Below are 24,588 nucleotides of genomic sequence, written 5' to 3'. Positions count from 1 at the left end.
AATTTGCCCTTCCCTCCAACCACAAATAAAACAAAAATGTTTGAAGTAGCAGTTAACACTTTTTTAGTTGGTTCTCGCCACTCTTTTCTTCTCTTCTTTCACTCCTGTGATTCTCGAAATGGGTTTATGTCATAATCCCACCATTATTCAAAGCTTTGCACCTAATTTTAAAAAATAACGCTGCTACACTGAGAATGGTTCCAGACCAGATGTTTATCATGCTGTTGCTTTATCTCAATCACTGAGTTTTATGGGACGTCCACATGACAAGACCCTCCATTCAATCACCTCCCTTTGTTTTTCTGCTGTTTCTTCTATTTTCTTCTGCAAGGAGTAAAAAAACATGAAATAGTTGTACAGTGTTCTCTAATTGGGAGCATGGAAACACCCTGAAGCCAGTATTTAAATGTTGTAGTGTAATGATTATGCAGGTTTACATTTCCTTTTAATTCTTCCCTTGGAACCATTTAAATCACAGCCATTTAAACCAGAGCCATTTAAATCAACATCCGTTCATTTTTTCGCATTCTCTTGAAACAGTTGTGACAGTTTTTCAAAGAATTCTCCCTGCTAGGCCACTGCAAGGAAAGCTACAGAATCCCATGATTTTACACACACACACAAACACACACACATTGTAAATAGGCCAAAATCCACTTGCGTACCTATGCAAATAGTGCAACCTTTGGAAGCAAATTGCCTCAAATTAAGAAATCATTGTAGACATGATCAGTTGCATGCTGAGTCATCTCAATATGCAACTGATAATGTTTGTGGTGATTTCTTAACTTAGAGTAATTTGCCTCCCAAAGTTACCTTGTTTGTAGTATGCCAGCATAACAAAAGCAGGAACAACCTGTGATAATGTATTCGTGAAGGCTTTCATGGCCGGGATCTAATGGTTGTTGTGGGTTTTTCAGGCTCTTTGGCCGTGTTCTGAAGGTTGCTCTTCCTAACGTTTCACCAGTCTCTGTGGCCGGCATCTTCAGAGGACAGCACTCTGTGCTCTGGTGTAGTTGGCTTGGGAGTGGCCTGTGATAACCTGCTGTAGAGCAACTGGGGGAAAAGGGGGGACTGATGGTTCAGTTGCCCTTTGAAATATAGGCGTGTTAGCTTGTGCCTGGGATGAACAGGCCAGGAGAGTGGGGAGAAATGGGCCATCAACTGGAAGGTTTTGCCATCTGTGTCTTATCTCAGTGAGAAGGAATTTCCAAAGTCATAATTCATGAGCTAATTAACAAAGCTGGTTTCAGCTGAAGAGAAGGGAGGGGTGTTAAGGGAGTGTGCGTCTGTGACTTTATCTTGTCTCTCGCAGAGTAAAGCGCAGATAAACGCACACAACAGCTTCTTCTTTTCAGCAGTGTATTTACAAAATATATACAGGATATACATACATACAGCACTTCAGTATTCAGTATTCAAACCGGCAGCATGACATGCAGACATCAGTACACAGGAGAAGAGAGTGACTGTACAGAGTTCATTTCTTAAATACAGTTCTGGCATCAGTCTGGTCCAATCCCGTCTAAGGTGACTTCATGCACACAGGTGTGGCAATCTTCATATTGCATTGAAATTGCATCAGCCAGGGATGAAGGAATGACGTCATCTCAATCTTGTTCTGCACACACACATATTATGTTCAGGCTATATAAAAATTATATACCTTAACAAGGGGGCAGAGTGAAGTTACTTTAGAGAAGTTGCTCTCTTCTCCAAGTAGGTTCAGGGTGATTATGAAGGAGTTGTAGTGGAGAATGTGCTGTCCCCAGGAGATAAAGGAAAGGAGGGAGGGGGGAAAATAGAGAGCGAACAAGGACGTGAGGACCAGCTAGAGAACGCAACTACAGAAACAAAGAGAGAAAAAGGCGGAAAGTTTGAAGTTAGCTTGGTGGAGGAAGGTGAGGGCGCGAAAGTGGTGGAGCAACAGCTATCCGTTTGGGTGGAAAGTATAAATAGCCAGGGAGAACGCCGATTCAAGGTCAAAGTACCTAGAGCTGTGGAAAAGGAAGAAGGAAATAGAGAGACTAAGGGAGTACAAGAGGGTCAAGACTCAGGAGTTACTGAGGGACTTTCCTAATCTGAAATTAGGGGGACTGCTTCCCGACCCTGCACCCAAAGAGACTGGGGAGTTGAAGTATGAGGCTCTCGAGAGGTCAGTAGTGGTCTTCCCCAAGAACAAGGGACGGGGACGACAGGTGATCCGACCAGACGCGCGGCACAATACCCCTCCGCTAGAAGGCGACTGGGCAAGGCATCCATGCTGCGCCACCATCTGTGCAGTGCGGAGCGCGCCTCTGCGGAAACCGACAGATGTAGAGAGGTTTGGCCCAGCACCCCTCTAAGTTCAACTGATGGAAGGCATGATTATGTGCTGGCCAGTTACGGCTCGTTGCCTGAGTTGAGTTTCTTTGTTCCCTTTGCTAACAATGTTGAACCCCCTGTTATTAATAAAGATGGCGTTGTTAAGGTTAAGAAGACGTCTCCTGTGATATTTCCCGTGCAAAATGAGGAGTCGCTCAAACTTGAATCTGAACCCATTCACAGTGATTTGATGCCTTGGCTGGTGCATCCTCTCAAAAGGTCTAGAAAATGGAATGATAGATATGAAAATGGAAGAATTTGCTTAGTTTAGCTTAGAAGGAATCTACATTGGTCATTTGCTTCACTGTATGCAGCAATGCAAATAACAGCATTTGAAAAACCACGTGACAGTCATGTGATTTTGAATCCCTGTTCTCACTTTCACAAGCAGAGCCAGCTATGCTCTGCCTGGGAAGCTGAAGTACTGGAGCTGATTTCACGGATAGGAGGAGCCCCCCCCCCATTTGCAATCCCAGCTGGGTTTTTTGGCTCCGCAGTTTCTCGTGGCTTCCAGGCGCGGCACTAATCGGCCGATGGTTGGCCCTCTGGCTCCTTGGAAGAAGTTATGTAGGGAATCCTCACCGCTGGGAGGAGGCCCCTGCTGCGGCCCACACCACCTGACAAAACAAGGTTTGTAATGGGCAGTGGGAGAAAAAAGCGGAAAGAGGGTGAGAGGGAAAGGGAAAGGTGTGAAAAGAGGGGGAATATGGGGTGAGGGTGGGAGCACATGGGAACAGGAGACTGAGGGATGGGTAAACCATGGGGAGGGTGTTTTTATTTTATTCTTTTAAAATTGCTGCTATCTTTATAGCCCTGTGTCAAGAATTTTAAAAAGCATCAGGGGTGTTCACATATGTGGAATCAATTCCACATCTGTCCCAAAATAAACAGACCTCTAGCAGAGGAGCAGAATAACTTGCTGCCCTGGCACAGTACACAGGCCTCTTGTGTACATTTAAATCTGTATCATGTTTTAAAGGAGAAGCCAGTACAACAGGGGGTTTTATTGTCAGTGGACTTGAGCCTGAGTCTCTCTCAAAGGAGAATGCTGTGTTCACCTGCTATCTTGGTAGTTGATTTGTACTCTCCATGTGCTCTGGAACCAGCTGATGTTCTGCTTGAATGTGAGTATTAGCTTAAGTATTAGCTTAGTTAGCTTTCTTATTTTCTTATGGGAACTGTTCTGGAATTGCCCTTGCCTCAATATCTTTTTGAATGTCTATTTGCTCCACAACATTTTTATTGCTTTTGGAACTGTTGGAACTATCTTTTGAAACTGAAACTTTATTCTTTCTGCCTCCCCCCCCCCCCCCAGTTTCTTCAATAAAATAAAAATTTACAGCAGTTTGGGTATTTTGGGAAAAGAGATACTAGAGAGAGGCCTTGCCTTATTTACCTACAGGATTCTTTACACGCTGTGAGGGTAATTTGGTATTCCTGCTTGGTGTACAGGCTAAAGCACTTAACCCTGTGATTTGTTTTGTTTTGTTTTGGCAACTCTGAAGCACTGAGTAGTCAAGAGTGACTCAATATGTTGGGAGGGGTATTGGGCAGTAAGATTTCCCCAGCCATCACCAGCTTTGGCCATCCTGGAATTTACGCATACCAGGAAGATTTGGGCAGTGTAGTTAAGTTGTTTATGTGGACCTGGCGATAGTCTTGACACCTGCAGTAAGCTTTTTACTGTGGGTTAACTGCAGCAGCCTTTGTGTGCTGCAGGGTCAGAAGACCAGCAGTCGTAAGATCGAATCCACGCAACAGAGTGAGCTCCCGTCGCTTTGTCCCAGCTCCTCGCCAACCTAGCAGTTCGAAAGCATCCAAATGCTAGTAGATAAATAGGTACGACCTTGATGGGAAGGTAAACAGTGTTCTGTGTATAGCCATGCTGGCCACGTGACAATGGAAAATGTCTTCGGACAAACGCTGGCTCTACGGCTTGGAAACGGGGATGAGCACCGCCCCCTAGAGTCGGACACGACTGACTAAAATGTCAAGGGGAACCTTTACCTTTATCTTTATCTGAAAACAGGTACAATAATGCCTGTTTCACACATCCTCATTTAATGATACGTATGTACGTGTGTGTGTGTGTGTGTGTGTGTGTGTGTGCATGTGCGCATATATGTGCATTGTATAAATACACTATAAAATTGCTACAGTGGCTTTCTGCTAATTGAAAAATTGGTTTAATTTAAAAAGGAGCATTTAAATGCTCTCTTGGCCTCTGGAGTGGACAAAAATTATTTTTAAAATATAGTGGTTGAGGGTGGCAGGAGTGCTGAGAGCCCCTTAAAGTAAGGACAAATTGCCCTCAACAGTGACCTAGACAGCACAAGGGGACCTTCTGTGCAGTTTTTTTTTAAAATGAGGTTTTGGGATAGACGTCAGGGTTGGAGAGCTCCATGGGTCCTAGGGGGCTTGTGCAAATAATAATAATAATAATAATAATAATAAAAAGCAGTGTGTGACATGTCCAAGCTGTACATTACCCACCCCTGGTCTAAACATTTCTGATTATCAGACTGTGAGCTATCTCCAAAGCTTGGAAAGATTACTTTTTGGTCTTTAAGTCTCAGGACTCCTTACCCAGCATGGCTGGAAGACACTGAAACCGGTAACTGAAATGACTACATTTCCAAATTCTGGCCAAATGTGTTGTTATATTTCTTGGTTCAGTTTATTATATATGTGCCAGTTCATCAGAGGCAGCATGAAAAAGTGTAGACCTCCCCCCCCCCCCAATAACATGCTAAAGTATTTTGGTTTTGCTTTTGCATAAGATCTCTTGCTTCTGAGGAAACCACTTCTTTGAAGAAGGCTTCCCTTGTAGCCAGTCACTTCAGTTGGGAGTCTCTATCCAGGCTTGTACTTTCAGCTGGGGGATTTAAAGGGTCTGAGAGGGAATCTTGCCCTCTTCTGATTTGGTCCCAGGTGAGGTATGGTGGTTCAGATCCAGGATTTGGGCACAAAGATTCAGCCCTCTTGTGGATTGGCCTCCTGGATCCTCGAGGGCCCAGAGTCTGTGGGATTCAGCCGTTGTTTACTCACATTGAGTTCTGAGGTCTCTGGCCTGTCCTTGCTGGAAGACTGTCTAGTGAAGCCATGACGCCTAAGTGCACTGGTGGGTTGAATAGGTGCTTTTTTCAATTACCATGGTTCCAAGCCATTTAAAACTAAATGCTAGCCCTTGGAGCTGGGCTCAGAAATAAAAAGGCAGCCAGCGGTTGGCTTCAAAAATTGGCTGAACATCATTCAAGCACATGCTCACAATTCTAACAGCTATTTTAGCACTCATTTTCAAAGAAACCAATGCTCACTCTTTTGTTGACTTTAAAAGCTGAATATTGTAGTTTATTCTGTGTGAGTCCGCTCTTGAAGATGGTCTGGAATCTACAGCAGATACAAAAGGTTTTACAAGCATAAAGCAGAGACCGCAGCTTAATGTCATTGGTTACATTGGTTCAAATCCTAATCAACATCAGCCCACCATAGATACTATATTTTCTTTATGAGCTGCCTTATTCAATCCCAGGATTTCAGATAGTGAGGCACTGTTCTATGTTCAGTCAGCTAAGGAGACTTGTGAGGTCTCAAAACAGGGCTTTTTCCTTAATTGCACCCAAACTGTACAGCTACTTGCAGAGACTGGTTTGTACGAAAGTAGAGCACTATCACTGCTTGGAAAGCCTTTGTTATGATTCGCTTAATATTAGATTGTGAATGAAGACAGTGACCCTGGCATGGATCTAAACTTAGTTCATACTCAGAGTAGCTAACGGATATATTGCACCTTCAAATGATGCCTTTAAGAAGTTTTGATTGAAAGGGATTTTTTTTTGGATTGGGGTTGCTATCAGTCAACTCAGTAGCAGCCAATAGTTCTATCTCTACCGTGTTTCCCCGAAAATAAGACAGGGTCTTATATCAATTTTTGCTCCAAAACCGCATTGGGCTTATTTTCAGGGGATGTTTAATATTTTTCATGTACAACAGTCTACATTTATTCAAATACAGTCATGTCATCTTCTTCTGGTTGCTACACAGTGGTGGAGGGCAGGGTTTCACTGAACCAGGGCTTATTTTGGGGGTAGGGCTTATTTTTAGGGAAACATGGAACTCAGATTCTTTTCTCTGCCTTTTCCAAGTTCAGTTACTGTTTTGTTAGTGTGCGTTATGGAGTCAGAAGTGAACAGTTAGAATGAAGGGTTCTGTCAGCAACGTAAGCAGTCATGTAATTAATAGTGAGGTGAATTAAGCAATTAAACTGATTAATGTAACAAGTTAACATGTCCACAAAATATGTTTCTTTTTATATATGAAGAACTGTAAGTAAATAGAAACCTTTTATTCTTTCTAATTTATTAAAGTCTCTGAGGGAATGTATGGAAACAAATAAGTGCCAGCAGAGGTAAACTAACAAAGGTGGTCTTTTAAGGGATGCTGTAATTCAATCTGCTCTGTAGGTTCCTGACCGAACCATTTTTATCTGCTGATATTAAGAGGAAGTGTGTTATTCTTTTTAATAAGGCCATCCTCGATTTTCCTCACACACAATTCTGCCAGATCCCAACAGTAACTCCCATTCATTTTAATGAGCCTACTCTAAATGTGTCAACCTCTTGATTGCTTTGTATTTAACAATATTTTATGGGTTTTAAAATTAATATAGTCTTAGAAATATGAATTAGAATTATTTTTCTGTAAGCCATTTTCAGCTCAGGTAGAATAGAATCAGACTAGAATTTTTAAAATAAACAATATACCATTTATCCAGCTCTTGTATTGAGCCTTCATTACGCTGTCTAGAGCTATTGATTCCAAATCAAGACAATGGGGCTATCTTGTTATGGATCATTGTCTGTCCCCTAGCAAGAGCATAGCGGGATTCACTTTATTGTAATAATACCACAATATATTCTTTTTGCCTATGGCCTTTACAAAAAGTCACTGCTGAAGGCTGTGTGTAAATAATGCCTAGAGGGGGGTAAAGATTTCAAGAGTGTAGACGATAATTAGGCAGGCTACAACCAGGACAGCTTGTTTGGCTGGTGCTTGATGATCATTAGTAAGGGCTTCTGTTGTCTTTAGACGCCAGCTTAGCTAATTCCTGCTAGAATCTCAAGTGGTGATTGGTTCATTAACATAGATTAGTAAGTGTACTCTGTCTTGATGATGATCGGTTGTTTTCTCATGATTGCTCTGCCTATGATAAAGATAATTCTTTTAATAACCAAAAATTATTTTGGATATAAGAATTTTGGGAGATGTAATCATGTTTATGTCCCCATCTACAAGAATGCTTAGCTTTAATTTTAGTTGCAATGATGGAGGAAAGATTCCTGCTTGTACTGTTAAAGGGTTGTTGTAACTCAGAATTCACTTGATATATACAGTATTTTTTATAAGAACAATACAATGAGATGGAATGAGCTCTATCCTATGAAATCCTAGCTCAGGTGTCCCAATCTCACCTGTGAATGTCACTATAAGAGATCAACTTGGGTCCAGTTCCAATACATACCATGGTTCATTCCTAATATTAAAATTAACATGCTAATGTTACATTTATCACATTTTTGGACCAATCTCAGGAAAACATAATAAATTTAAATTTGATGTTTAAAAATAAAATTTAAAAAGGGCAACATTCAAGACTTTGTAAAAAAAAATTATACCCTAGCAATAATCCATTAGCAGATAAAATTAAAGAATATAGAATGTTATTTTATTAGGAAATAACAAAAAGAAGATAGGGATAGATTGAATTAATTAATCACTGAGGAGGAAATAGAGAGAATTATAAATAAATCTGAAAATAGGGAAAACACTCAGAACAGATGGATCAGACCCAGAGTATTACAAAATATTTTTTTAAAACTCCTTTTATCTAAATTAAAAATATTTTAAAAATATTAAAAATAACAAACTTTTAAAAGGGGAGGAAGTTCCCCAATTGTGGAAAGAATCACTAATAGTTCTAATTCTAAATCCAGTAAAAAACATGATGTATATGGAATCCTATAGACCAATAACACTGATTAACCAAGATACAAATATATTTATGGCTACTTTGGCAAACAGATTAAACAGTTTTTATTGTAAATAACATTTATAAACATCAGAATGGAATCATACATGGAAGATAAATGGCACATTTAGCGAGGAGAGTGCTTATCACAATGAACATAGCAAATGTATGGCAGGAGGGATAGCACTGGATATATTAAAACATTTGACAGTGGAATGGGACGCATTAAATATGTTGATTAAACACTAAGGATTTGGTAATCACTTTAGACATATAATGCAACAATTTTATTTATAGAATACAGCAAATATTCTAGTAAATGATGGGATAACAAATAAAATAACCCTAGGCCGAGGAACAAGGCAAGGATGCCAACTGTCTCCAGTTTTATTTACATGGATAATAGACATGTTAGCAAATGCAATTCGAGAGGATAAAAGGAATAGGACACAGGGAAAATAGCAAGGTGAATTTATTTGCAGATTATATTTTATAATTAATTTTAAAAGCAGTTGAATCCATAGAGGGAATCCAAAAGCATCTAAAAGTATTTGAGGAAATAATTGGATTGAAGGTAAATTGGGAGAAGTCAGAATGCATACTACTGTACTAAACCATGAGGAGGTGGCAATAGTGAAGATGAAGAATATATTTGAGGGAAAGTTAAAAAAAATATATTAAGCATTGCTTGGAATTTATAAAATATATTAAAACACATTTGTATAGGTGGAAGAGAGAGATTAGTGAACAGACAAAGGAATTTTAAAAATTAAAAATTTCCTGGTTTGGTAGAATAGTGTTATGTAAAATGAAAATTATCCCTAAACTAATGTTACTAATAAAGGTTGAAAAAAGAACCAGTTAAAAGAATGACAGGCAATGATTAACAAGTATTGCAACGTAATAAGAGAGCTAGAATTAATAAGAACTTATGGTATATATTACAAAAAGGAGGTTTGCCCAATTTAAATACACTGATGTTGTCATATTTTGTCATTGTTCTTCTGTTCAGTTACTGTAAACTGCCCAGAGTGTCCTTGGCTGCCAGATGGGTGGTATATAAATCAATCAAACAAATAAACAAATAAATAAATAAACTATATTATATAGCAAATCAATTGAGACATATTCCAGATATAATAGCAAATAAGAAAAATTATTTTGAGAGAGATGGAATTTTATGGAAATGAGAGAAAGATCTAGAATGTTTTTTTAAAAGAAAAAATCAAAGAAAGATGAAAAATATAGACAATTCCTTTTTAAAAAAGTTAAGAGTATTGGAAAAATTATACAGGAGCGTTAAGTCCATCAACTTCACCTTTGTTGCAGGTTGTACAATTTTTAAAATTCCCAGATAATCTCAAAGAGAAATTAAAAAGAGTTTTACTAGGTAAGGGAATTATGAGGAAAAGAAGAAATAAAACAAATGCGGGATAGGGAATGTATAAGACACTGGGAGAGTGGATTTCATGGCTAAACATACAGTGGGGTCTCTACTTAAGAACCTCCCTACTTAAGAACAATCCAACTTAAGAACAGCTCCATTTGCTAAATTTTGCTTCTATTTGAGAACAGAAATCCAAGATAAGAACAGGAAAAAAACCCTTTCCTGCTCTTTTTTTAACCTTAGGTCATCTTAGGTTAAAAAAAAAATTCTCCCCCTAGTGGTAGAGTACGTATTAACTGGCTTTGCATTAGTTCCTATGGGAACTAATGCTTCAATGTACGAACGCACCTCTACATAACAAAAAAACAGCCAGAACGGATTAATTGGTTTTCAGTCCATTCCTATGGGAAATTTTGCTTCAACTTAAGAACGTTTCAACTTAAGACCACCATTCCAAAACGGATTAAGTTCTTAAGTAGAGGTTCCACTGTAGTTTCTATGGACGGAAAAGAGCAGATACGGATTAAATGGTTTTCAATGCATTCCTATGGGAAATGCAGATTCAACATAAGAACTTTTCAACTTGAGAACCACCTTCCAATACGGATTAAGTTCTTAAGTAGAAACCCCACTGTACTTCAATTAGAACACTGGATGAAATAATAGAAGACAAAAGGAGAAGGAAGAAAAATGACAAAATTTGAGATTACTAAAAAAAAGACAAAATAAAAACGAGAAAATAGAAAGGGCGAAGTAAATGCAATATATAAAATGTTAATACAAGCGGAATATTTAAAATGTATGTTAAAAGATTTATGGCAGGAAGATCTGAATGAGGAAATTAAAAAAAATATTTGAGTAAAATGTGGAATAAAAGAATATTGAAAAATATGTCAGTAAGTCTGAAGGAAAATTGTTACAAAGTAGTTTGGAGATGGTATATAACACCAGTGAAGTTGAATATAATAAATAAAGATGTAGTTTCACTATGTTGAAGATCTAAAAAAGAAAAGAGGATGTATTTGCATATGTGGTGGTGAAATAAGGAAGAAGGAATAGTTAATGATTTTCAAGAAGATAAGAGAAATAATTGGTGTTGGTGTACAAATGTCCCTAATGATTGTTGAATCTGGTTGATTACAATCAATTGAAGAGAGAAGAAAATGAATTAATGATTATAATAGTGACAGTGACAAGGTTAAAATTGCGAAAAAAATGGGAAAAGTAATAATTAAAGTAGTAGAGAGAAGTGGCATAGAGAAATGTGGAATATGCCAATTAATTATTAGTTAATTTATGAAACTAAAATTAGAGGAGGAATGATTAAATGAAATTATTTTAAACAAACATGGAACTTGTTTTGGTACATTTGTTTCAGAAAGGGAAGGGGTATACATTGGGAGAAGAATCAATGTATTACTAGAGTGAAATGGACCAATCTGAAATATAAGAGTGAAGAACATGGAACTAGTCCTGGGTGGGGAATGGATTGCACAGAGCGAAGAAGAGGGGTCATGGGATAAGTGGATATAATTAGTGTTTTGTAAAATTGTGTCAGAACTGGGGCCTTGCTAGAACCCGGCAACCTTAGTGCAGGCAAGATTGGCCCCATTTCTCAGGAGAGGGGAGGGGGAGAACTGCTGTAAGGATTTCAGGACTACGCCCTTTCCCTACAGCTGTTGCCCAGCTCCTCAGTAATGCCATCTGGGGAAGCTGAGGGCTGGGCCAGTGGTTCCCAACCTTGAGCCTCCAGATGTTCTTGGACTTCAATTCCCAGAAATCTTGGCCAGCAGAGGTGGTGGTGAAGGCTTCTGGGAGTTGTAGTCCAAGAACACCTGGAGGCCCAAGGTTGGTGACCACTGGGCTGGGCTATATAAGAACAGGCCTCCCCCACAGGCCTTTGTCTCAGGTTCTACCTGTTCCTATGGTCTTGCTCTGGACTAGGTCCTGGTGCCTCGTCTACTGAACCCTGACGTATTGTAGATTTTGTGTATGTCTTTTCTTTTCTGTTTAACTTTTTTGAATTGCTGTTTTATGAAAAAAAAGATTGATCTCTTACAAAGACTTGTGTCCATGCTATTTCAAGGACCGCATTGCCTTATGAGCCTGCTCAGTTGTTAAGATCAAGAGAGGCCTTACCCTTGGTCAAGACACTTTCACAGGTGTGTTTGGTAGGGACACAGGAGAGAGGGCCTTCTCTGTTGCTGCTCCCAGATCCTGGGACTCTCTCCCACAGGAGGCCAGACTGGCCCCCTCTTTGCTGTCCTTCTGCAGGCAAGCAAAGACCTTTCTCTTCAGGCAAGCTTTTCCTGAGTGGATGGCTTTTTAATGGATTGTTGTACCTTACACCTTTGGATATGTTTTGGTATTGGTTTTATTTACTGGTTTTTTTTTAGTACAGCATTTGTTTGATCCTTTTTAGCATTTGTATACCTGCTGTTAAGTTTAAATATTGCGTTTTAATGATGTAAGTCTCCTGGGTACTTTTTAAGAAGAAAAGCATGGTAAAAAGTGTTTTACATAAATAAAATGTTAATTTTCTGTGCCCCTTAAGCATCCATGGGAGAGGCTATTCAACAAAGTGTTTAGCACCGCTGAATGAACAGTGGGATGGGTAGAATTACAAGTAGTTTCTTATTAAAGAAGAATGCTAAATATTATCCTTAATGATGGTGGGCTCCAATTTGTAGAATTCTTCCCAGATACTGTGTAGCCAAAGTTAAATAGGCCATGTCTTCTAGGTACTATGGGTAAAATACATCTATAGGGCTATTGTAGGCCCAAAGTCCCTATCTTTTTTTCCCCTAGTTAATGGAACATTCCATTAGCCATTTCTCTCATGTAGCACTGTTAAACCAGTCTATTCAGAAACTAGCTCCATTCAGTTGAATGGGGCTTATTCGCAGATAAGTGGTTATAAGATTTAAGTATTAATTATTCAAGCATGCCCTCCAGCCACTTTGATACATAGTTATAGAACAATGCTGACAATTTGCCTTTTCTTTTACAAAAAAAATTGGGTCAACATTCGAAAGGAAATGGAAGCATTTTTAATAGTCATTTCTAGATAACATTTAAATGTCGACTAGATGCTGTATTTATTCAAGCTGAAAAAAAATTATTAGAAGGCTGAACGTTTCTTCTGAGAAAACGTATAGCATTTTCTTGTTCTCATACTATCCATTTGAAAAATAAGATCACTTTACAGATATTTTTCTGAATACAGTCCTTTTCCTTCCTTCCTTCCTTCCTTCCTTCCTTCCTTCCTTCCTTCCTTCCTTCCTTCCTTCCTTCCTTCCTTCCTTCCTTCCTTCCTTCCTTCCTTCCTTCCTTCCTTCCTTCCTTCCTTTGTGATTAAGGGCAAAGCCCTGGAATGAGACTTATTACATGATGAAGGACATTGCTTTAGTATACCTCTGTTTCCTTTAAATAATATGTCCATCATGCACAGCCCTTCATCTCTTGGTTTGTGATAGGTTATTTAAGCTGTTTTTCAAGCAAGCAAAGAGGAAGAGAAAATTTGTGTCCAGGAAGCCAATGCTACAGAAAACAAAAACAACACTCAAACAAGCCATAAGGAAAGACAGAAGAAGCCACACCACTGCTAATGGTGACCTCCAACCCCAATAACCTGTTGGAGAATCACCCTAGAGAAGTTTGGTAAAACTGCCTCACCTGTTTCTCTGCTCATAGCTAGGATACAGGTGTTAGCATGGCCATATAGCTGGAATATTATTTTCAGAATATGAAGAATATGCAGAATATAAATCCATGCACGTTCCTCATTGATAGTTCTTATTATCCTAATCAAATGCTTTTTTCTTCCCTCACTTGAACCAACGAGATTTGAATGGGATCATAGGACTTCTCTGTTCTTCCATGAAAAGTGCTTGCTAATTCAGCCACCTAGATCAGCACATTCTTTATTGTCTCCTTCCCATCTTTTGAAAGCTTAGACATTTCTTCTTGTCGTGCTTAATTTATTTTCTAATCACTCTTGGAATAGTCCTTCTCCAACTGGCTATTTCTGTCTATAAAGTTGCTGATGGAAGAAAAAAGGAAATCGTGGAAGTTCCATTTGTTCAAGGAAAATTCATGGGGTGTGGAAGCTAACAAATGTCAAATTTTGAGGGAAGCCAAGTTTTGGAGAAACCAGTTGAGAACTCTTAGAAGTGTTCAGATGATATCCACAGAGACAGCTGTATTTAATTCCTTCTGGACAATTCTTTGCAAGTTTTCCGGATGAAAAGGTGGAAAGTGGGCAGGGGAAATTTAGCTTTTAGGTAAGACTGGCTACTAGAGAATGACCCTACCGATAAGAGACTCTCTGTACTTGTAAGGTGGTAGGTGTATTAGTGTTAAAGAGACTCATAGCGCCAAACTTTAGAACTTGGCTGTGGCCAAGGGATGCACATGTATAGTCCTCCCCACCAATAGAAAGTACTGTACAGCAGCAGCTACTAGACATGAGCAGAGGCCATTTTTCAAATGGATTATAAAATCTTTTCTCTCACAAACAAGACCCTGTGAGAGGTTGATGGGGGAGGAGCATGCCTTTCTCCCAAATTGAACCCAGCTGGTGGGCTTGCTTCCTATTCAGGATTTAAGCACAGGCTAAGAAAGGTAGAACTTTGGTCCTCTAAATAAAAAAATATTGCGCAATTTCAGTTCTCGTTGGAATAATATACTTGTTTTGGAAATGCCTCATATACCTCACACAACTTAAAGGACAACACAAGCCTCTTTAGTTACTTCGTGTTCAAGCTTCAGCAGAGAACTCTCCACTGGCATGCTACTTCTGCTTGTTTAGTTTTAAACATTCTTTTAGATTAAATAGGTCTCAAGGTAGCTAACAGCAATGTACGTGGGAAGTCAGCAGAGATCGGACTAGCCAGGCATTATTGGTGAAGAGTCCAGAATGTAAGAGAATTTCTCATGTTCGCATCAGATGTATAGTACTTGGGGGAAGGTTGGAGGTGGAGCTTCATCACGGTGTGGCCAGCAGCTCCCGGGAAAAGTTGGAACCATCCGGTTTGGGGTCCCTCTAGAAATGGGGGATCAAAGGGGAAACCAGGAGAGGTCTCTCTGAAGCAGTTGGTGAGCATCAGAAGGATTGGGCAGCAACCTGATATTTTTCCCCTCTGAAAATTCACCCGAGCACAGATCGGATGCGGGAGCCATTTCGGCAGAGAGTTGTGAGCAACTCCACCCCCACCCCTCAAGGAGAGGAGAGTTGTGAGCAACTCCACTCCCACCTCTCAAGGAGAGGAGAACAAGTAATATGGCATTGAAAATATACAATAACAAAGTAAGTTGAAGCCTTTGATTTATGAACAAAACCATTAAGATGAAAAAGAAATCAGAGTGAAAATACTTGGCTGAAAGAAGATAAGGAACAGCGAGTTTTACTTACCAGCCTGCTTCTTCAAAAACGAAACAGATTCTTAAATAGCAGGTTGATTCAAGGCCGAAAGAGAGCAAGTGAGAAGGAAAAACCTTTTGTTTCTGGAAAAAAAATCCCAGAGTGAAATATCACTGGTCAGGCTTTAAGAGACTGAAACTTTGTGAATGCTGTTTAGCCTGGATCTTTCTTTCTAGGCTGTGTGGGACTCTGATAACAGAAGCTTGCTGGGTTTCTGGAGAAGGAGGAATAAGCTTTTGGAAGCAAGAAAATGGACTGTGAACCATCAGTGAGAAGATACAACTGACTAGACTGAGGAGCTAGGAAAACCAGGACTGGAATTTGACGGATTATAAGGATATGTACTGGCGAGACTGACCCCCTGTGTCTGCTGTTTAGTCTGGATTCTTTTTGGTTGGTCTGTGTGGGTCTCTGATAATATTGCCACGATTGTAATTCAAATTGTTGGGCTAAAAGTTGATTTATATACTATAATATCTTTGTAAGAATGGACGGAACTACCTAGAGGAAGTTTATGATTGTGGGTTTGGTTTGTTGATAAAGTAGTGGAAACTTTGGAAAGATATTGGAGGGTTGGCAACTTTGGTTAAGGATATAGTATTATTTATAGAGACCCTACTCATTGGGAAGATTGAAATGGCCTCCAAAAAATTAAAATATCAAATGTTGGGGGCTTTGTCTGCCCAAAGTCAAAATTTGGGAATAGGGGCACAAAAATCAGATAATGAATGGAAGGCTAACATGCAAAAGATAATAATAACAGGCTTTCAGCAGGTAAATGAGCGTCTCAGCCAGATGGAAGATCTGATGAAAGAGAAGTTATCAGATGTTAAACAACAGTTAAATGAAACTGTATTAACTCTAGAACTGCTTTCATTGAGTGCGATGCCAGGTAACATAGATGGGATAAAGGGTTACCCAGGGAGCTATTTAGGTACTACAGTCAGAAAATATTGTGTTAAAATTGGTTTACTGTCCTGGATTCATCCTTCTCTTCCAAAAATTGGAAGGAAAAAGAGACACAGAAACAAGAGGAGCGTACTGAGAAAATATGGGAAGTGATAGAAATGGATACTTTTTCAGGCGTGCTGAATGACTGTCCAAGGCAGAAGGTAATTGAACGAGGGGATGTCTTTCACAAATGGCCTCGGTTTCCTGATAGTGTTGGAGTAACTTAAATTTAAACTAAAACATAACTGTAAGTTGATAGCTGGAGGGTAATCAAATAGTTTAAAAAAGCAGAAAGTTGATTTTTTATTGAAATATGAATAGATTGGATGATTGTATCCTCTGTGTTCTCCTATCCTTTAAATCTTTCCCCCCCTCCCTTTTACCTTCTGTATTCCCTACCCTATTCCTAGTACTGTAGTTAAAAAATAAATAATGATAGCAGTACTTGGAGGAAATAATCATAAACCCTGCCTTTCCCCTGTCCTCGTCTGTGTGATTCATCACAGAGAACACAGATAAAGGTATTCCATTAACATGAAAAATAAAGTTAATATATTTAGGAATTAATACATAAAGTGACTTATTCCCCTTCCTCCTTTACTGATCTAGATCTTTTATGACTTCTTTTCATTTAAAGAACTGCATTCTCTTGTTATTTCATTTGCTTCTGCAGGACACAGTTTCACCTTAGTAATGTTCTCTGATGATTTTTTTATAACAGCAGTGTTTTATTCTGATCTTTTTCCTTTCTGAAGATTGGATAAATTCTGGTTTGTGTATTTCACTGTCAGTTTTAATGGTTGACCTGGAGCCCTTGCATAATACTCATTTTTTCACATTTATTTTGGCTTAAAGTGACAGGACTGATTAATTATCTTCTGTTTTACTAAGGTTTTCTTCCTTTTGAAACAGTACAACCAATTACACTTTTACTCCTGAAATATGGTATTTGCCTTCAGAGTATGAACAGCATATGCTCCAACTTTTCTCAGGAAAAATAGATACATTTATTTTTACACAAATCAAAAGGTCATGGATATTTCTATAATGACGTATCTAGTGACATACTATTACATGTCAGCAAAAACATACTTCCATGCCTTAAAGAATTTTGGGACTTATCCCAGGGCACAGATTCAAGTTTAAACAGGGCACTATCTAAGCCTATTGAATTTCATTCCTACCCTAGCTAAACAGGAAGAATAACCTATGAAATACCTTTCAGAAAAAAGACTGTACTGAGTACTGTATTAGTCTGTTGCTGCTACTACAGAAGCAGCAGCAGCAACAATATGAAAATAGAAATAAAAAAAAAAGCTATGGCACCTTTAAGATTAACACATTTGTTTCAGTGTGACCTTTTGTCGATCATATCCCCTTTTTAGAAAATGTCTGAAGAAGTGGACTGTACCCACAAAAGCTCACATTGAAATACACCCTAAAGAGATATATCCCAGTGCTCACCAGATAAAAACATTAATTTGACTAATTTGGCATAACCAGATACATCCACCTGGTGAATGTACCAAATTATTATGCCTAACTTATGCTAGACTAGAGTATGTCTCTTCTGATACACAGTACCTCTGCTCGATTTCTCTGATAAACCTAATGGCAGGATAGTGTACAACAACAACAATTACTCATATTCTGGAACTATTTAAAAATGTTTCTGCCTAGTGCCCTAAACCCTATACATCTGATGTGAGGTAAGTGTCATGTTATGGGCCAAAGCCCGTTTCCTAATGTGTTCTTTTGCAAGGGATCAGGCAAGACGCAACCAGCTGAACCAAAGTCCAATTTTATTGAAAGTAAGCAATACAGTCAGCTTGGGACTTCTCTTAAAAGCAGAGAAGACCCCGAAAATACAGTGCACAGATATTTTATAGCATAACAAACAAAGCCATAACGTTCTGCAATACTATTGGTCAGCATTGACCTAAAGTTTGGGTCCTAAATCTAATTGGGTACCTGTGCCAAGGATTACAAAATTATTGGTCCCCTGCAGGTATACGTAAAATGTCCCAATTTTCCTTTGGCCTCAGGGATGCGCATCACTGTCTGGAGGAATGTATATTCTATCTTATCTATTGATATGTGAAATGTCAATCTCTGGCTCTCTGCTGGTTTTATGTTTGACTATCTTCACATTGTGTTCTGGTGACATTCCTAAACTTGGCCATCTGGTGGTTCAAAGGTGATTGGGCGGAAGGTGAGAGACAAGAAAAACCTTATACTAATATACGTTAATTCTAAAAGTCTTTCTGCTTCTAAAACTGTGTTTGTACTTCATGAATGTGATTTTCAGAGACATGACAATACTGTATTACTGTATTTCAGTATGTATACGTTCTCTTCGTAACTAAAAGAGAAATAATCCTGCCCAAACAAAATAAAATAAAAGACTGATAACATTGTTAAAACCCACAAATTTATTTCAGTGTGAACTTTTTAGAACAGTCTTCCTCTGAGTACAACATTGAGACCTCAAATTTATACACACAATATACATGGTTGTGCACATGAGGAATGGTTGAAATGGAACACAGAAGATGAGAATTGCATCATTAACATTTATAATGAACTTTAAAAAGTGTTGACAACATAAATGTGCTGGTACAGTGGGGTCTTGACTTACAAACGACCCTACTTGCGAACAATTCAATTTACGAACCCGCCCTATAGGGGAAATAAGGACTCGACATACGAACTTCCCTGAGTTACGTACAGGAAAAAAAGTGCCCCCTCCCTTCCCTTAGAGGCTTTTGGAGGGGAAAAAGGGTCAGAAACTTAAATAAAAGAAAGTCACTTACCAGGCCTTGGTAGCCCCCAAACAGCAGGAAAAAGAGCAGGAAACAGCTAAAAGCCCACACCAGAAGGGAGCCTGGCAGCCATTTTGTGCTCCCCCCCCCTCCTGCACCCTCCTCTCTCCACCTATCAGCTGATGGGCTGGCTCTGAAGAGGCTTGGGGAGGCTTGCTCAGCACCTAAAAAACCTGCCTGTGTGTCTTTGTGCTGAAAAAAATCAGCACAACATGCTTTAAAAGATGTTTTACAATTGGCTTCGTTGAAAAAAAAATTTCTAAAGTGCTTTGCAAACTGTTCCCTGCCTTCCTCCTCATTTCCTGAACCTTAGGGGGAAAAAAATAAAAAATATCCCCCTCTAGTGGCAGAAGGTGGAATAGCAGCTTCCCATTAGTTTCTATGGACAGAAAAGAGCAGATACAGATTAAATGGTTTTCAATGTATTCCTATGGGAAATGCAGATTCGACCTAAGAACTTTTCGACCTAAGAACCACCTTCCAATATGGATTAAGTTCGTAAGTCGAGACCCCACTGTAATAGGTGGAGGTCAGGACAATCTCTACCAATGGGAATAAAGTGACATAAAACTGATATCAGAAATGGTAGCATTGAAAATGATTGTCAGAACATTTTAATCTCCCATGACACTCTGTCACTGATCTCAAAGGAGCTATTGTAGAAAAATGGATTTTCAAATGTAGATTTGAGGGGGAGACAGTTGAAGTAGATTACATCTATAAATTACAATGTGCACTTAGAGACTTAAACAGAGACTTGGGCTTTGTACCACACACACAGTATATTAATACATTTTGACTACAGTCTCATGTATAGCCAAAAATGCTGTTTTCTTTGGTAAGAGTTCTGGCCTTAGCACAATCAACTTTCTCCTGAGAGGAGACCTCATTGCATCAGCACTGCAAAGGATATTGCCTAACCATTGTGCATTAGCTGACAGACATCTTGCATTAGTTGTTTCTTTACTGTCAAGATGAAAATATAAACACTTTGGAAGTTTCTTACCAATGTCAATATTACATCTTCTATATCCCATTTTATTTGTTCCTCAGTCCCATAACCATGTATGGTGCGTGTATAAGCCTATAGCCTAAATATTGAACACAACCTTTTGTATCATTGTATTCAGCGTACCTGAAGAACTGGATAACAATTCACAAAAGCTCATACCGAAATACGTATGTTGACCATAAAGATGACACAAGCCATTTTTCTTGTTTTTCTTTTTGTTGTACATCAAAAGTAGAATGCTGAACCTAAAAAGGCTCCTGATTAAATATATAATTACAGTGGTGCCTCGCTTAGCAACGTTAATCCGTTCCGGAAAAAACGTTGCTGTGATTTCATCACTAAGCGATATTAAAAAGCCCATAGAAACACATTAAAATGTGACTAATGCATTCCTATGGGCTAAAAACTAACCTTTAAGTGAAGATCCTCCATAGGGGCGGCCATTTTCGGTGCCTCTAAAGCGAGGAAACACAGCAGGTGGCCATTTTGTTTTCCCGGTGGCCATTTTGAAACTGCCAATCAGCTGTTTAAAAAGGGTCACTTTGCCATGATAGCTTCCCCACGATCATCGCAAAGTGAAAAAACCCTATAGGGACCATCGCAAAGCGATCGCTTTTGCAATCGCAAAAACTCAGTCGCTAAGTGATTCAGTCACTCAACGGAGCGATCGCTAAGCGAGGCACCACTGTACAACTATATTGAAGGGTTTGGCTGTATGCTTGAGAATCAAAGGTCACCTTGTCATCCTCCAACATTGCCACGTAATGGGAAAAATATCTTGCATTTTTTTACTTTCTGCAAATTAATAAAGTCTTCCTTCCCATCAGAGTTAGCTGCTGCTTCCTCTTCTTCTTCTTGAAAAGTATTTTTCCACAAGAAGAGGAAGTAAGCTGTAATCAGAGTGGAGAGGATTGAAAATTGGTGTACATGAAATTCATATTTCAAGTAAAAGTTAAATTGTGTTTCGTAGCTGAAGCACATATAGAAGATGCATGTGTATTTTGTACAAGAATTATCTTTCTTGCCCACCCCCTCTGTATTTGATATCTTTGTATTTTGTGGAAAATAAAGGAAAGGTGTTAATGAAGAAGGCTAGCGATAGTCAGATGGGGCATTATCAAGGTTTTAAAGAATATTAACTTTCCGTCTTGTTGTTTGCTAAGTATCATGCATGATTTTGGTGAACAAATTCTCTCCTTCAGACCTGTCTGCAGTAGGCTCTTGCACACTAACTTTGATGGCAGATTATTCAGCATGGAGATGGAAAGAGATCTAAACGTCTGGTGCTTTAAGAGAACAGAGGTCACTGCAACAAGAAGTCTCAGACAAAACCTGCAGAAGAAGGTGGCTTCTATGGAAAATTTGTGATTTGTTGCATCACTTCCACTTACTGGGTGCAACTGATGAATTTGTTTGCTTTAGTTTGCTCCTAAATCGCAGTTCTGGGCTAATCAAGATATTGGGCCACTATATGGTTAAGATATTACATAACTTATGTGCCGAACATGTTCAATGATTGAGACAAATTGGGGAGGGGAATAGTAGTCAATTAGCCATTCATCCTGTACAATATGGATGTCTGTTCCCTTTCACCTGAGAAAGGTTTTTTTTTCTCATATACTACAATATACGGTAGCTAAATGGTTTGACTCTCTTAACATTTTAAATGTCTGTCTCTTTATTTTCCTAAACTACTTGAAGAAACCAATAAAGAGACATTAAAAGGTAGATATGACTCAGTCGTACCATTCTAGTGATTAAACTTGGAGCTGAAGGATTTTTTTTACCTTTCTTCTCAAAAAGGACCCAATGTGCTTACATCATTAAAAGATGGTATTTTAAACTAAGAGTAGTGAGAATACAAATACAAAAAGGATGAAACAAATACCATTAAAAAAATAAGCAACACCAAAACACACTCAAAATAGTAAGGCACAACAGTGCATTTTAAAAGCCCACTCAGGCAGGCAGTCACTCACTCAGAGCGAGTTACTTTCACTGGCTTGCAGAAGGACAGCAACGATGGAGCCAGCTTGGCCTCTTGTGGGAGGGAGTTCCAGAGTCTGGGATCAGAGACAGAGAAGGCTCTCTCCTGTGTACCCACAAAATGCACCTGTGAGGATGGTGGGACTGAGAGAAAGGCTTCCCCTGATTATCTCAACATCTTAGCGGGCTCATGAAGGGAGATGTAATCATTGAGATAGCTTGGGTTCAAGCTGTTTAAGGCTTTATGAGTTAGAACCAGCACTTTGAATTCAGCCTGTAAATGAATCAGCAGCCAGTGGAGCAGTCCCATAACCAGCCCATTAGAAATATGGCTGCTGTGTTTTGGACCTGCTGAAGTTTTCAGACACTTTCCACATATATTTGACATCAATCATATTTTCATTGAGAGGATGTTCCAAAACTGAGACACCACTATAGAAAAGGGTGTCTTGTTTGTAGATATATTGTGTGCTTCACCCTACCATGGTACACAGAAAAGGCCATCTCTGATATGCAATTATCAAAAACATGAATTAACAACACAGGGATATAGTACTTTTTAAAGAGCAAATAAATGACAGGTGGTTAGAAATAAAGTACCTTTTGCTATTTTTACCATTACTTTTATACCTTGCCTTTCAACTAAAAGATAGCCCCAAGAAGGCTTACAACTTTTAAAAAGAATAAAAATATATAAAGCCACATTTAAATGATGATGAGAATGGCAATGATAATAATGATAATGATAATAATAATAATAAACCACCTCATGTATAGGATAGCTACCATAGTAACCACAGAACATGGTTAGAAGCTGCAACAACCCCAGGAAATTCATGGCATTCCAAAATGGAAAATTTGTCTGGAAAGAAAAATAAACAAATTACGTGCAGACATTAACAACTTAAAACACTTGAAAGATTCAAAACTTACAAATGAAAATGTAAAAGCCAGACTATGAACAATACTGTATATGACCTAGAAAGGAAAACAATAGTTGAAACTATGGAAGAATTAAAACAGCGGGTAACAGCCATAGCAAAGAAAAGTGAAAGATATGATGGATATTTGAAACTGTATAGAGAAAACACGCAATTTTGAAATAACCATCGATTGTTCTGTACATCACTAGGAGAAAATGCAGAGCAGAAGAAATTAGGCCCATCTAAAGATGATGCTCTAAAATTCTGGAAGGAAATGTGGGAAAGCCCAACCGGACATAACAAAAACACCTAATGGATTAAAGACATTTGTAAAGAAAGTCAAGGAAAACAAATGGATGATATTGTAATAACAACTGAAATGATAAAAATGCAAGTAAAGGATGTGAAAACCTGGAGTGCACCTGATTGAGATGAGCTGCACGGATTTTGGTTAAAGCATCTAACAAGTCTCCAGCAACATATAGCAGTGCAATTTAACCACTTACTTTAAATTTCTACAGCTGAAGACTGCATGACAACAGGCCACACATATCTGATAATTAAAGATAATCAACAGGGCAATGAACCCAGTAATTATCGACCAATTACATGCCTTCCAACAGTGTTCAAGCTCCTCACCAGAGTACTTGCAAGATCTATATATAAATACCTAACTGAAAACTCCCTATATCCAACTGAACAGAAAGAAAACTTTAAAATGTCAAGAGGCACAACAGATCAGCTGCTTATTGATAAAATGATTCTGAAGAATGCAAAAAGATGAAAAACAAACCTTAACATGGCCTGGATAGACTATAAATAAGCATTTGACTCATTGCCACACAGCAGGATAAACACATGCCTAATTTTTTTTTTTTGGGGGGGGGGGGATTAGTAAAAACATTCAGAAGTTCCTTAAGAAAAACATGGGGAAAAAATGGAAAACCATCTTAATGGCCCATGGTGAAGAAACTGGTGAAGTTAGCATCAAAAGAGGAATATTTCAAGGAGGTTCTTTGTCACCACTGCTGTTTAACATCTCATTAATCCCCATGTCAATAATTCTAAATAAAAGGCTTGGGCTACCATATTGCACAACAAGCTGGAAAAATCAATAATCTCTTATACATGGATAAACATATGCAAAAAGTTCAACAGAGATAGAACAACAGAGACCTTTGGATAGTGTGGGTGGCGTATAAATTAAATAAATAAATAAATAAATAAATAAATAAATATTTAGTGAAGATATCCAAATGAAATTTGGAATTGAGAAATGTGCAGCTCAGTCTATATACCGTGACAAGATCCAAAAACTAGATGGAATAGAGTTTTAAAAATGGCAATATCATAAAATCACTCTCAAGAGATGAAAATTATAAATACCTTGGAATACTAGAAGCAGAAAACATTGTGCATACAAAAGTTAAAGAACTGATATATCAAAAGACTACAGAAAATTTTAAAATCAAAATTAAATGTGGGAAATACAATCAAAGCCAGTAAAACATATGGGCCAGTAATTAGATACCCAGCTGGAATAATATATTGGTCTCAAAATTAACTAGAAAAATTGGATTGAAAAATACAGAAACTAATGAACATGTATCACACACTACATCCAAAAAGCAATGTGGACGGGTTGTATTTAACCCCCAAAATTGGAGGCTGTGGATTACTGCAAATACAGGAG

Source organism: Pogona vitticeps, chromosome 4 (assembly GCF_051106095.1).
Source record: "Pogona vitticeps strain Pit_001003342236 chromosome 4, PviZW2.1, whole genome shotgun sequence".
Classification (NCBI taxonomy): domain Eukaryota; kingdom Metazoa; phylum Chordata; class Lepidosauria; order Squamata; family Agamidae; genus Pogona; species Pogona vitticeps.
Note: the sequence above shows the minus strand (reverse complement) of the source record.